The sequence below is a fragment of the Neophocaena asiaeorientalis genome, unplaced genomic scaffold, assembly GCF_003031525.2.
Source record: "Neophocaena asiaeorientalis asiaeorientalis breed wild unplaced genomic scaffold, Neophocaena_asiaeorientalis_V1.1 scaffold182, whole genome shotgun sequence".
Lineage (NCBI taxonomy): Eukaryota > Metazoa > Chordata > Mammalia > Artiodactyla > Phocoenidae > Neophocaena > Neophocaena asiaeorientalis.
In genome coordinates this window covers 4,989,338-5,004,981 of record NW_020174648.1, presented here as the reverse complement: position 1 = coordinate 5,004,981, position 15,644 = coordinate 4,989,338, and positions in this window count along the sequence as shown.

Here is a 15,644-nt window from a genome sequence, read left to right as displayed (position 1 = left end):
GCCAAAACTTTCCCACCTCTGATGGCCCAGCTCACACCTCCCTCTCTTCAGCCCTTACCTTCCCTGTGGGCTGTGGAGAATAAGAGTGAAAGCTTGTTCCCACCCTGGCCTGCCTGGACTTGAATCCTTGTTCTGGCACTTGTGCTCTGTCAGATTAGAAAAGGTGCCTTCTTCTTCGGCTTCCTCAAGTGTAAGTAGGGGATAATCATTGTACCTTCATGTAGGGTGGCTGTGCAGGGTGTGAGTTCATTCATGGAAAGCACTAGAACAGCACCTACTGTCCAGTGAGCACTCCATCATGCTAGCTATTATTTAGCAAACATTTTTGAATACACACATTAAAAAAAAAGTCCCTTGGGACTTCCCTGGTAGTGCAGCAGTTAGGAATCCACCTGCCAATGCAGGGGACACGGGTTCGAGCCCTGGTCCGGGAAGATCCCACATGCCACGGAGCAACTAGGCCTGTGCGCCACAACTACTGGGCCTGTGCTCTAGAGCCTGCGAGCCACAACTACTGAGCCCACGCACTACAACTACTGAAACCTGTGCTCTGCAACAAGAGAAACCACCGCTATGAGAAGCTGGCGCACCACAATGAAGAATAGCCCCCGCTCACCACAACTAGAGAAAGCCCACGCACAGCAACAAAGACCCAACGCAGCCAAAAAAAAAAAAAAATCCCCCTTGCTCTTTGCTTTGGTTGGTCCTGGCTTTATGAATAAATATGCTTTCCAGTTTTAGCACATGACCCTTGGCTCCTGATTGGCTGAATGTTGATAGAGGTCTATGGAGTTGGTTCTGGGGGTCTCATCAGGTCCTGCCCTGAGAGGGGAAGGCCTCTGTGGTCTGAAGATGAGAGCCTAGACCTGGAATCAGACAAGACCTACTTCTGCTAAACTACTTACAAGGTGTGTGGCCTCTGCTAGTCACTTAACTCTCCACATCTCAATTCCCTCATTTTAAAAAGAGGCGGGCGTAATGACAGCTCCTTCTCCATGGTACTGTATGTATTGATCAAATGAAATAATGTAAGAAAGTTTCAAGAGCGGTGTTGAAAACACTGGAGAAACTCAAGCTGTTCGTTGAGCATCTGTGTCATCTGCATAGCCTGGTCCTGCACGGCCCCGGCTCACAGGCTACCCCTCAGAGAGGCTTCCCGGAAGCCTCGTCTCAAATGGCCGGCGGTATTGCCACCTTCTGTGCCCCCTCCCAGCATTACTTTGCTTCATACCCCTTAACCCCAGATGACATTTTATAATCCATCTTTCTGTTTGCTTATTGTCCGATACCCCACTCTACCTGCTACTCTCCAGGAAGGCAGGGCCTCTGCCTGTGTTGTCCCCCCAAAGCCTGGAACAGTACCTGATTCTTGCAAATGTGTTCAATAAGTATCGCCACTTCAGAGCATATTTTATATCCTAGTCATTTTAGCTCCCTCACGGCATGCTTTATTGTGAGCAATAAGGTTTTGAATCAGGCAGAACAGAATTTAAACCTTCCCTTTTCTACCTTCAGAAATGTACACTGAGCTCCTGTTTTTTCATCTGTAAAACAGAGGAAAAAATATTTATACTGTAGGGTTATAGTGAAGATGAAGCGAGATAATGGCACCAAGAACAGTGATTGACATACAGAGGAAGCTCATCAAATCCTTGGTGAAGGAATAAAGGAAGGAAGACTACACGAACCGGCCTTTTATCTGATCTCCCACCTTCCAACCCTTCTATCCCTCTTTGCTTCCTCCCCTCCTTCCGCTCCCCGAGGCTGGCACGCTGGGACCCCTGCTAACCCCTCAGCCACAGGGCCTCTGTCTCTGAGTCCCCTCTGGCAGGAGCCATCTGGATCAGCCTTAGAAGCTATTACCCTTTAAACCAAGGGTCGGCCTCTACTTTAGCTCGAGTGCCACAATATGGAACAAATTTTGCTGGAGGCACCAGACTGGCCAAAAGAACATTTTTCCAATGTTCAGAAAGGCATCACCAGCGTCCAATGGCACTTTGACTTCCTGTTTTGTTTTTCTGTAAGGCCTTTCATATTCACTGCCCGTATATCTTTTCATCTTTCATATCTATCAATCACTCTTAAGTAAAAAGTCATCCTCTTCTCCGCTGTTCTATTTTTCCCTCTCCCTTTGGTGGCTTTTGTCCTCTTCTTCCTTCCTGAAGAAGCAAGCCCCTCTGGGGCTATTTCCAGTTCTGTCTGTTCAATCTTCTCCCACATTACCCCACCCTGCATTCTTTGACTTCCTCTTTCTAAATGGTCAGAGTGTGTTAAGATTCCAAGATTCAGATGGGGAGGAGATAGAAGGTCTTTGTCATGGGAGACAGTGAACCCTATTACCCCCCATCCATCCCTATTTCAGCTGTCAAGGTGTAAGCTCTGGGTCTGCCCTGCCATGACATTTTCTAGATGCTTCTGTTAATACGTAGAAAAGCTGGCACAGTGAGAAGAAATACAAAGGCAATGTGCTTTCTCTGTGGGGCTTCTAGAGAAGGGGATCAGGCTGGTTGTATCCAGGCTGGTTTATTTCTTGGTCTTCCTACTCCTTCCAGGAGTCAGTCTGTAAGACTTTTGGAAGCCACACACAGGCGGCTCACAGGGCACGACTTCTAATCTCCGTCCACCCAGGGACCTGCCAGTCTCCCCAAGGCCAGTCTCCTTTCCCTTCCTTCCCCTTCACCATCCACTTATAGCCTCTTGAGTCTACGTTTCCTCTTCTGAAAAATGAGAACAATAATCTTCCCTCTGGGCTCTGCACCGCTTAGGATGTGTTCTGAAGATTGGATGTGAGGCTGCAGTGGGGGGTCTAAGCATCTAGGGAGGAAAGGGCCTCAGAAATAGTCTATAAAGGTATCTTGCTTTCCTCACTGTTAACACCAGTGAACTGGAGCCCAGGTCACTTTTTTGTGTGTGCAGATTTGAGGGTAGGCCAGATTCAGAGAAGCAGGCTTAAGCCCCATCTGAGATGGAGTTGTATTTTCTCACTTGGAATAATGCTGCTGGAAAGCATTAACTCAACAGCTTAAAGTCAGGTTTTGAGTTTCTTTGACCTCATAGGTAAGCCGTTCCTTCCTGTATCAACATCCCAACTTCACACATCGCACCTGAACTGAGCCAAGGCTGCGTCTCTAGAAAGCACGTGCTCCTGGAAACTTGGTCAAATCTGAAGACAGGACCTTGTCTTTGTCAGAATCGGACACACTGCTGGGTACCCTGAAGTGACCGGGGCCCGTCATGCTGTGAACGTAAATGTAGGAGCTGCTTTCAAAAGAGATCTTTTTATTGCAAAGAACAAGCTAAGTGGCTTGAGTTTTAAAAAATAAAATGTATTTTAAATGACACAGATATTTAGGTTAGAGGAAAAAGAGGAAGGTATATATTAGAAGAATATACACACACACACACACACACACACACACATATGAATACATTATTATGAGCCAGGCATTGTGCTAAGCACTTTACATACTAGATTTCATTTATTTAAATGCTTAAGAAGAAAAATGGAGGAAAAGAGTTTTCTAAGTAGCTAAAAGCATACACTTATCCTGTACCAGAGAATAAAGATGAATGAAAAGACCGGGTAAGAAAGTAGGTAAAAAAAAAAAAAAAATCCTACGGAGAAACCAACTTTAGTCTGGGCTGCTAGCCAGAGGTATCTAGAAGAAAGGAGGTAATGAATTTGTAGAATGTCAGAGCTGGAAAGAGCCTCAGGATCTTTCCAACCACTGTTGGTTCCATTTTACAGATGAAGGTGCCGAGGTTCCCAGAAGGGAAGCAACACAGCCACCCTGGCACAACTGGTCATGTCATGTCCCCTCCTTGGCCAGGGACCTCCCAGGGAAATCTAACGGTGTATCCCTGTGCCCTCACCGGCCAGGTTAAGTCACCATGTTCCATGGACGGAAGGGTCATTTTTAACCCATGAATGGGTCATTACCCTTTGTTGTCCTTGTGGCCCATTGCCCGGCAAGGGCTCTTGCTGACCACCAGGCTACCATCCAGCCCTTGAATGATGTGCTCCCCCCAGCTTCCACGTGCATCTGCTCGTGCAGCCAGGGGGCTTCGTCCAGGCTTAGGGCCTCAGTTTCATTACTGAGGACAAGTCCCCAAACTTGAGAAAGCCGGACTCAGCATCTGTCCTTTGAATCTGTCCTCAGATTCACAGAACGCTCAAGCTGGCAGAGCTCACATGTCACCTGGCTCAACCCCACCAACTAGAGAGCAGTGAGAAGACTTACCCAAAGTGACACAACTAGCTGAAAACTAGTCCATGCCGGTGTCTATCCTCGCTTCCCATAGGAAAGCACTGGTGCTGATTGCAGTAGTTATGAGTTCTAGTAGGTTCCCGGCACTGATGGGTCTTGGGGGCGGGGGAGGGTTGCCACTGCCAGGATGACACAGGAGGATGGAGGGGCGTTGGCTGGAGTGGGAAAGGGCTGCATCCACGCAGCCAATGTTTGTCCACCGCACACCTGCCGGGAGCAGCGCTCCCTGCATCTGCCCAGACCCTCGCCTCACTGCACACGCATGGCTATCTCACGTGACCCTGCGAAGGACGTGGGGCAGCCGTCTTCCACCCCACTTCCTGGGGAGAATGTGTGGGCTCGGAGATAACACTTCACCCGTTATAAAGAATAATGTTTTAAAAATATAAGCTTAATATAAATAATAAATGATAGCAATATACTATTAAATAATGGGCTATATTCACACAGCAAGTAAGTTATGGAACCTGAGGGCCTGTGTCTCTAGGGCTGTGTTTCCTATGCAATCATAGTCAGATGATAAATACATTTATTTAGTATTTACCAGAAACTGTTGTTCATATATATATATATGTATATATATACACACAGAGAGAGAGAGAGAGAATGTCCAAAGAAAGGATATATATACATATATGTTCTCATTCTTTCTTCATAACAGGCTCATTAGGCACTATTATCCCCATTTCATAGATAAAAATACTGAGGGACGGAGAGGTTGAAACAAAGCTCAAAACAAAGCCTATTCAATTAGCAATGCTTTGTTCTGGGCTTTCCGTTTGTGGAATCTGGCCCCAGCTCACTGTTTATCAGATGACTTCATCCAATGATAAGCAGAAAGCTTCTTCCCTCACCGCCTCCGCACCACCCACACACATACTTTCTTTACTCCAAAAGGGAGCTGGACCAAAGCCCAGAAGAGGTTCCATGCACCTCTTTTTTATTCTCCTGGGTCATCCAGAATCTCCCTTCTTAAGCTTAATAACAACAAGAGGAAAGAAAATTCAGCTTAAGAGAGGGGCAAACCCTCAGTGAGAGGCAGTGCTTGTTCCGGGTGCGCTGTAGGTGAGCACGCAGCAGCCTAGTGCTCTGGGTGAAATGTCCAGGGGTCTGGGGTGACGGGGCAGCCAAGCAGCGCCAAGGGCGCCCCCCAGAGGTCAAGAGGGGAAGTGTCAGGGCCCAAGGCTCCCATAGGCTGGGCAGAAAGGGGCAGTGCGCTTAAATAACAGTGATATTAAGAGGGTTTGACTGCAATCTAGAAAGCAGTAAACTGATATCTTTAAATCCATCTAATGCCCTACAATCAAAAACCAAAGTATCTGGTATCAAGAGCAACTAAGTAGATAGTAAGTACAAGCAAGAAAAGGGGTGGGCGGTAGAGTGAGAAATCCAGGGTGGAAAGAACATTCCAGTTAACAGGTAGGAGAGAGAGAAAAAGCAAGATAAACAGAGGATATGCAAGAAAGTCCAGGAGATAAAGTGAGGTATTTGAACAGAGCTGGGCTATGGGATGGGGGTGGGAATGGCATTGGCTTCCCTAGCACAGCATGATTTGGGATGTCAGCTCTCCAGGCAGGCCCGCAGGTGGGGACCCGCCAGCCTTCAGGACGGTGGATGATGGGCCCCATCCTCTGCTTCTCCAGCTCTGGGATTCTGTACTTTGGGGAAGGGCTGCCTCAGGTCCACAGTATCTTGTGATTGGTGACACGAGTGTGACACCATCCCTGAGGAGGGGATGGAAATAGAAATGACGGATTAAGAAATGAAAAAAAAAAAATTCTTTTCGTTTCTCTCCCATCCCAGATCTCTATGTCCAATAATAATAGGTTCACCCACTTCCCTATCATGGTGGAACCCTGGCATCTGCTCAGTTCTTAGGCTTGTAGAGTGGAAGAAATATGCACCCTGAATCTAGACTAAAACCCTGGCAGGTTTTTAAAATGTCTTCTCCTCCAAAGAGCTCAAATTCCAAATGTGTCACTCACTTTTTTTTGTTTTATCAATTGCTCACGTGGTAAGGGGCTCAGGGCTCCAGACAAGTGAAGAGAGCACTGCATATGTAATTCAGTCAGAACCCCAAGCCAAGAGTTTGCCACCCTTAGTTGAGAGAATGTAAGGGCTCTGAGCATTACTGATTGCATGTGTGTGTGTGGCGGGGGGACCCATAGGCAACAGCAAATATGAAGTAGTCTGCAGTGGACGCTGGGGCACCAGCCCAAAGGTGTCACACACAGAGGGTGTATGTCCATCCAAGCCACCATCCCTGCAGGGAAGCAGGTCTTGTGACTGTCTTGTTTTAAAGGCTCTCACCCAGGATGTCATTGAATGGTGAATAAAGCAAGTGTGAAGTAATGAACCGCTGGGGGAGGTGACAAATCCTGGGGAAAGACTGGTCCTTGTGGGCCACATCTGGATGTGTGGAGAGCCACCAAAAGAATAATAACCAAGGTGCGACATTCACAAAGACACAGTCCTGAGGACGAGGGAGTGAGAGTGGGGTTCAGGTGTGCCAACAACAGGATCCCGAGGAAGGATTACGCTCCATGAGTAATTTTCTTTCCTCAGCTAGCTGAAAAGTGGTACTTGGCTACAGGTTTAACTTTTCCCATGCTGTGTGGTGATTCCGTCAGTGTTGGTTTCCTAGGGCTGCTGTAACAAACCAGTTGGCTTAAAATGACAGAAACGTACTGTTTCTTGGTTCTGGAAGTGATAAATCCAAGATCAAGTCATCAGAGGGCCACGCTGAAGAGAACCAGCAACCCCCAGAAGCTCGGAAGAGGAGAGGAAGGATTACCCCTGCAAGTGCCCGAGGGAATCCTTCCTCACCTCTTAGTGGGCTTGCAGCTGCAAACATTCAACCCCTGCCTGTGTCATCACATGGAGTTCTTCCCTCCGTGTCTGTCTGTCGGGGTCCAAATCTCCCTCTTCTCATAAGGACATTAATTATTGGATTAGGGGCCACCACACCTTAACTTGATTCCTCGATTACATTTGGACCCTATTTCCAAATAAGATCGCACTCACAAGAAGCTGGGGTTAGATTTTGAACACATCTTTCTGGTTCAGTTCACAACATCATCTGATTACCTTAGTCTTTTAGTAAACCTCACACAGCCTTGAGCTATCCTGTGAGGAGAAAGGGACAGAACAAGAAGTGTTTCCCACTTCCCATCCCTCTCCCGACAGTGGGGAGAGAAAGGTGTCCTATCTAAGCCTCCTGGAGGGATGCTGAGAAGAGCCACAGCAATTTCCTCATTGACCCTTTCTCTTTCCCAATATATTTTAGAGGGAGATGACCCTTGAAAGGGGGATGTGTGTGGTTGACATGTGTGCACTCATCTTATTCCACCTCCATCCCCACAGAAATTATAAAACTCTTGGGAGCAAAAATAGCATCTGGCTCATATGTGTATTCTCTGCATCCCTGGCTCAGGACTGCCTCACTCAGTAAATATTTGTTGAATTGAACTGAATGGAATTAAATTGAGTTGTGGGGAAAAAAATCATGCCAATACTTTTTTGGCCTTGGAAAGTGAACAGAAAGGAATTTGTTAAAAGAAGAGCAAGGGCTTGGGATGAAGAGAAAACTATTCCCCCATCTTCTGATGAGACCACCAGGTGGGCATCAAAGGGACATGCCCAGCTCTTCTTCTAGAACATTATTATCTTTTCAAGGGACCCATGGTTCCTTGTCCTCTCAATAAGGATGTATGTTCCACACCTTCTTTACATTTTCAGCAATGTCAACCTTTTTAAAAAAGGCATCTCCATTTGAGATCCCTGGCATCTGGTTTGATTGAAAAGTATCTCTGTCCACTCAAGCTGAGTGCTGGGACACTCCAGCTTTTCAATGTGACCCACCAGCCTCCACTGGTAGCACAGTGGCCACAGGCATAAAACAGGGCTCTCTTCACTCCACACCCTTGCATTCACGGGAATTCCAGTTCCTTTTACCCTCCATCCAGGCCTCGTCAGGTGGCATCTCACAGATTCCAAGAAAACATCTTAGCTGTATGTACCTGTGCCATTTCCCTCAGCTTCACATTTGGTTCACTAGGGTGGCATCTCTAGTCGCCCTCCAAATGGCAGCAATGCCACTGATTCCCACTTCTGTCCCCATAGGATGGCTGGTGTCCCCCAGGTGATGCTTCTGTCAATGTTGGTACCAGAAAGCTAAAAGAGCAGCCACTGACACTGGGCTCACACCTCTGCTGCACCACTCACCTCCATGGGCAGGGCTGCCCTGGCCAAGCCACAGCACCAAGGCCACCGCCACTGTCACCAGCACTGCTTTCTACAGGGCCAACACCATGGGCCAAACCTCCAACTCTGTCAGCAAACCTTCTGCCAAAGCAGCCATCACCAGCCCCGAGGCTGTGGTCGGGCTGGGCTCTCCGTGCCTCTCGGAGGATCTAGAAATAACTCTGGGTATTTACAATGCCTGCTTGGCAGCCTCAACCCCTTGAGGTTCAGGTGTGAGACTATGGGGGCCGAATGAGGTGATCTGAGTGGAAGACCGCAGCTGTTTTCCAAACGGCCCCTCCATTCTGGGGATGGGTCGCTGTCCTTGAACCTAGTGCAGGTGCTGCGTTCTCTCTCCGCTCAGTCAGTCCCCAGCCTTCCTACCGCAGGCCTTTCAGAGCTTTGCTTCAGTGGACATCCCAACAGGCCTGAGTACTAGACCAAACTCAGGTAAAACTGAGGTTACAAATTCAAATAGGTCAATGAAAACTTAAATTTTGCCTCACATGTATTTCTGAGGGTATGAATGTAAAGCATAATGGCAGGGCCTAAAACAAAGAGGACAGAGTCACACAGCTGGTCTAACAAGGGCTAAGCAGAGGGCAAAAACAGCAACCCTGTGGTTTCATGCTCTTCTCCCCACGCAGCTTTTCCAGGAGCTCTGAATGTGTTTCCTATAGCCACAGTCCTTGCTTTGGGAAATTGGTTAAGAACAATAGCCTGGGGCTAGGTACAAACAGAAATGCCCCAAATGGTGTGGGATAAGATAAAGGTTATAATGCAGGTAGCCTGCTAGCTTTGTCAAAACCATTCCCAAGGCAGAACACAATTGGCTTTATCAAATTCTATCTATTTACTTTTTGTTGATGAGGAAGCTCTAATATCCAAGTCCCTACCTCACCTCCATTTATGATCTCAAGGCCACAGCAGGTCCTTGGATGAAATGCAGACATCTCCTGGGCTGTCCTTGCCTGGAACTCACTGAGGACTGGTGATTCCTGATCTGAAAGACTGAGTGTGACGTGGATGAAGGGCTCTAAGGAGCTATGAAGAGCTCTAGGAATGCAGCGTCCTGTTAATAATGGGACCAAACTTAAACCAGCCCCTCCCCCAACCTCACTGGCACAGGAAGCCCATGGATCTGGCTTGAAGACTCCGAGACCCTCATCCTTCACTCAGAAGAGGCCCTCAAAGGGGAGAGAATGACTACATAGGCACGATGGGAACAGGAGTGGAAAGAATTCATAATAAATCTATCCTTTCACAGGCATGGAGAATCCACTGTGTCCATCCAGCACTAGGTTATGTGCTTCAGAGATGCAGGAAGTTTGAGACATGGCTCTTGTCTTCAGGGACAGGAATCTTCTTGAGCAAATTTAATGGCTGACAGTAAGCCATGGAACACCAGAGAATGAATGAAACACCAGAGAATGAATGAAACACCAGAGAATGGATGAAAAATGGACACACAGAAGGGACAGCCACTCACCTTTCGGTTTTTACTCATGAGAATTTGCTTCAGCAAACAGCAACAACCACAACCAGAAAAGTAGCTTCCTCTCTCGCTTTTCTAGTTCTTGATTCATTTTGAATGACTCCTTGAGGAATGAGATATGGAGAGTTGGCACCAGGGAATTGTTTGCTATTAACACCTATGCGAAATAAAAGATCAACCAGTTTTCACCTCATTCAAAGGATTTAACTGGTGAGAACCCTACTTAAGTAGGTACCTTCCTGATGTGGATTGAATAGTATCCCCCTAAAAGATATGTTCAAATCCTAACTCCTGCTACCTGTGAATGTGACCTTATTTGGAAGCAGGGTCTTTGTAGATGCAATCAAGTTAAGACGGGGTCATATAGGATTGGCATGGTCTCTAATCTAATAACTAGAGTCGTTATGAAAAGAAGGAAATTTGGACACAGAGACATCTGGGGAGAACACCCTGTGAATGTGGAGGCAGAGACTGGTGTGATATGTCTACAGGCCAAGGAACACGCAGGATTGCCAACAACCACCATGGGGCTAGAAGGATCCTCCCCTACAGACTTCAGAGAAAGCATGTCCTGCCGATCACTTGACTTTGGGTGTCCAGCCTCCAGAACTGTGAGAGAATACATTTCTGTTGTTTTAAGCCACCCAGTTTGTGGTACTTTGTCACGGCTGCCCTAGAGAAAGAATATGCTTCCTTGATCTCTACTTTTTCCCCATAGCCACTGCCCTTCTCACACCCCTGCCTTCCCAACACACACACACACACACACACACACACACACACACACACACTTCTAAAAACAGGAAGTTATTTTAAAGCCTAGACTTGGAGCTGCTTCCTGCCTGACCAAGATCCACACATTCCTAACACGGGGCCTTTGATCCTAGAGCAAAGTCTCCTGTGGTAGAGTAACCCTAAGACTGACACAGAAGCTGGAAGAGACACTCCAAAAGTGCCTGCGGAGCAAACACACTAAGACAACGCTGAGCAGAGAAGCCCCCAGAGAACAAACTGCTACTGGCTTGAAGGGAAGACACAAAGGGCAAAGACTCTAGAGAGAACAGCACTTTCTTTGCTCCAGGCTGCCACAGCCCCAGGCTGGGCCTCCTGGGACCATTTCAGCCCCTTGTAAGCTGGGGGAGCCCACTGTTAGGGGTGGTACCACCCCTCGCCGTAGCGAGTCAAACAACCTGAGGAGGGGGATGCCATTGAAGGGGGAGACATTCAGACTCCTTCTCGGCAGGAACTTGGCACCAGAGGCCTCTCAGCTCTCTCTTTCCAATCCATCCATGCCTTTCATGAAAGCACGGGCTCAGTTAAAGTCAGGATGACTTAGAGCACAAAAAACTCAAGCAATCAAAACCCCAGCCACCTGTACACTTGGTTAGACCCAGAAGGTTTGGTTTTAGGGCCCCTGTGGAATTTATTTACATCACTATTCCCCTCCTCCCAAATTGGCAGTTCATAAATACCAACCCATTTCCTAACCCATTAAAGCACTATTAGAAGTCAAGAGACTCACATTCAATTCAAGCTCTTCTAAGAAACAGTTGCCTTCCTCTTCCTCTTCTGTAATTCCTCTCGCCGCGCCTCGGAGGAAAGCTCCGTTTGGGGCAGCAGGGATCATTGCGTCCAAGGAGGTATTGCACAGAGCCAGGTGCTTGTACATTTACCTCCCTGGCACAAGAGACCTGCATCGTGTTTAGAAATCCATCTTGGCAGAATGATAGAATGGGAAGGAAAAAATCACTGAGCAACCAACTGGTCCAACACCTTCATTTTACAGCCCAGAGAAGTGAAAACACTTCCCAAGGCCATACAACCACTTGTGACAGAATAAGGACTTGTACCCAGTTTCCCTGACTCCCAGCCTAGTACTCTTTCTGGACCTGTAACCAGAGAAGGGAAAATAATATGTATTGTGGTAAAGCAAGGACAGGGGTATAGGGAACCCTTGGCCATTGAGGAACTGGCACATTCTAAAGCATCACTTTGATGGCTCTGATCAGTAGCCCCTTTTCATCCTTGCTAGGCATCCCCAAGTTGCCAGCCAAATGGATGAATTGCTGATATTCTTGCTTGCCTAAGAAAAGCATCTCTTGGAGGGTTAATAAAGCTGTCTGAACCGTCCTACAGGAGGTCACCTTACATTCAGAGAGCACTGCTGCTCTGCTGATCGGTGTTATGGTGACCAATGAGGACCCAACCTCTTGTACTTATTGTTGGATATCTAGGCCTTCAAGGCCCTCTACAGTCTGATTGATCCCAGCTACCCTAATCGACCTTGCCTCGCTTCCATGTGGAGATGTGTAAATTTTTTTACTGTCTGGCTTCCATCCCGCTTCCTAATAGCACCGTATATTCATTTAAGGTAATGTTAGCTGTAACAGTGAAACCTCAAAACTTCAATGACTTAACATAATGTGTCTTTTCCACCTAACAGCTGAAACAGGCACCTCTCCTCCAGGAGGTAATTCAGAGACCTAAGCTCCTTCCATCTTATGGATCTGCTGTCTCTAACATATGGCTCTCAAGATCACACTGGGTGATCATGTCCACTGCAGCTACCAGACAGGAAAGGAACTTGGAAGGGTATGTGTGGGAGCCTGCCTAGAAGTGATGTGTGCAGAATGGCATCAATTCCCCTCATAGTCATTGGTTAGAACTCAGTCACATGGCCACACCCAACTGCAAGGGAGGCTGGGAAACACAGTCCAACTCTGTGCCCGGGAATAAGAAGAAAGAACTTCGTAAGTTAGCTAGTAGTTTCTGCTGTACGTCCCAAATTTTTTTTTTTTTTCTTTTTTTGTGGTACGCGGGCCTCTCACTGTTGTGGTCTCTCCCGTTGCGGAGCACAGACTCCGGACGCGCAGGCTCAGCGGCCATGGCTCACGGGCCCAGCCGCTCCATGGACGCACGAACCCACGTCCCCTGCATAAGCAGGCGGACTGTCAACCACTGCGCCACCAGGGAAGCCCACGTCCCAAATTCTTTAGGTGGACTTTCCTCTGCCTTATCTTGTGAAATCATGACAGAGGATAATGTTTGGTTCTCCTTTTCATTGGCCAACTCCCACTAGGGAAGCCGAGGGGGCAAGAAACTTCTTCACTGATTGTATAGCCAGGGACCAAACAGTCACTTAAACTCAGCCGATCACATATTTTCCATCAGGACTCTGAGTCTTGAACAAGACACAAAAGATGCCATAAGAGATGGAGAGAGCACTTTGAGGTCATTTTTATTGTACTGTGGTGGGACTCGGTGGTGGTGATGGCCTCTGGGGGGCATTCACATGCCCAGTGTCATAAGCAGAGCCCAGGCTGATGTCTTCATTTCTGTCTGCCACACCCACTCCGCTGATCCTTCTTTTCCCAGTGCCATAGTGCTACCTCCCACATCTCAATATCACCACCTTACTCTAGAGTGGAAAGCAAGACTGAGAACAGCTGCACAGGAAGTAAAGAGAGTACCCTGAGAAGTCACCTAACTCTCTCACCACCTATCACCAATGACTGAAGAAATCCAGGAGATCTCACCTTTATCAAAACTCCCTTTGTTTTCGAACGAGAAGAAAGCAAGTGACAAAAGATGTAAAGACGGCAAAACCCAGGGAACCATGGGGCTAACCAGATATTTTGACCACCCATCACCTTATTTGTACCTCCCTTTGCTAGCAGAAAACTTTCACAAATGGTACTTCCACCCACTGACTAGTACCAATTTTGTCTTAGCTTATTGGTCTTGGAGCTTGAAGACAGTGCCCTAGTGGCTCTTCCCCTTCTCAGCCCCACAGACTGCTCTACTGTCTTCTCCACTCCAGATCAGGGGTCAGGTCAAGTGAATGTTTTGAAGAGTGGGTCCTTCTAAAAGTCTTTCCCCTTGGAGTAGAGCTGCCCACCCTCATTAGTGACCATCTGCAAATGTAACAGGCACGGGAAGCATTGAGATGGAAAAATCAGTCCACACTCCATCTCCACGGGGAAGGTGCTTCTGAGCAAAGTGAAGGCGACCAGTCTGAGGCTGACCTCCCACCCAGGGAGGAGACGCCGTCCTGCTTCTTAGTCACCCACCTGTCTGAGAGAAGGGATAGAAAGGGCATTGGATCATGGCTGAGGACACCTGACTCAAGAGAGTCACAGAATTAAAGGTAAAGGGACCGGGACTTCCCTGGCGGTCCAGTGGTTAAGACTCCCGTCTCCCATTGCAGGGGACGTGGGTTTGATCCTTGGTCTGGGAACTGAGATCCCACAGGCCACACGGTGCGGCCAAAGATAACTAAATAAAAAACAAAAATAAAAAGTGAAGGGACCTTAGACACTACTTAGTCCAGCAGTTTTCAAACTTTTCAAACTCAGAAACTCTGTCTTCAAATGGCATTCCATATGGAATCCTGACATATAACAGATAAAATTGGAATGTTCTGATTGAAGCAGGCATAGAAATTCTTAGTTCTGGCTTCCTGGCTCCCACTCCACCCCCTGAGTGGGCTCAGAGGCACTCGTGCGTGGTTCCTGGAATTCCAGTCTGAAAGCTCCAGATCTCACTCAACTTGTTGTTCATTTCATAAATGAGGGTTCTGAGACCCGGCAAGTCTAGCCATGGCAAAGACTGGAACCCACGTCTCATCCCCACTCCAATGCTCTTTCCACAAAGTTTGCCATTTTTCAACTCAGTTCCTTCATCTTTAAAATGGGGATAGAACCAAAACATCTGCCTCATCTACCAAGGGGCTCTCTGGGGATCAAATGCCCGTGAAAGCATAGTGAAAACCCTAGAGCTCTTCTACTGCTTTTCTAGAGTAAGGAAATTGTATTCCCTGAGGCTCCCTCAATATCCCTTGTTCCTGCTCAGAGACTCCTCTTTCACCTCCACGTGGGCAAAGGGAAACTGAGGATTTGGGCTTAAAGACCAATATGAGGCTCCCCATCAAGAGGGTCCCCAACTCTAGGTGCAGAGGGCGGGTAGGTGCCTTGGAAGTGAGGCTCAATGCCCCTGAAGGAAGCACACCATCCGAGAAGTCTCCTGCCCGCTGTCAGAGCGTCTCCTTGCTATTTAAAAAGGAGCTTTAGGTTTCTCAGGAAATTCTCAGAAGTCCCATTTCCTTACTGTTTTGCTGTGAGGAGCTGCATTAAGTACCTCAGGGCTGCCTACTTAGCTCTCAGCCTCCTCCATTAAGCATTACCTTTATATCTCACTCTCTGTCTCCCAGAAGATGAAGCGCTCCTTGCCCAGGGCTCCAATTAGCACCTGATAGGACCAGCGCTATAAGCAAGCAGCCTTCCATCTCTTCCCGAGGGTAAGGTGGAAGTGAGTTTGGAATGCTGTGGTCTCATCCTCAGGGCTGGCGATGGGCAGAGAAGTAAAAGCCAATTCCTCCCCTTTCGCTTGTCTAGAGATGAGGGACATCTAGGAGGGTCCATGTGCCTTACTTGGACACCCTCACATTCAGCTCCAGAGCCTCCCAAGCCTGAGAGGGAGAGGGTGGGGGGTTTCAGAGGACAGAATTGAAAGTGGTCACATCATGTCCATTGCCCCAGCAGCCCATGCCCCGTGAATCACCCTACCTGGGGACTAGCTTTCCCTAGGCACATTCTGGATCCACCAGATTCCAGTGAGAACCACACAGTGAGAGTATTATT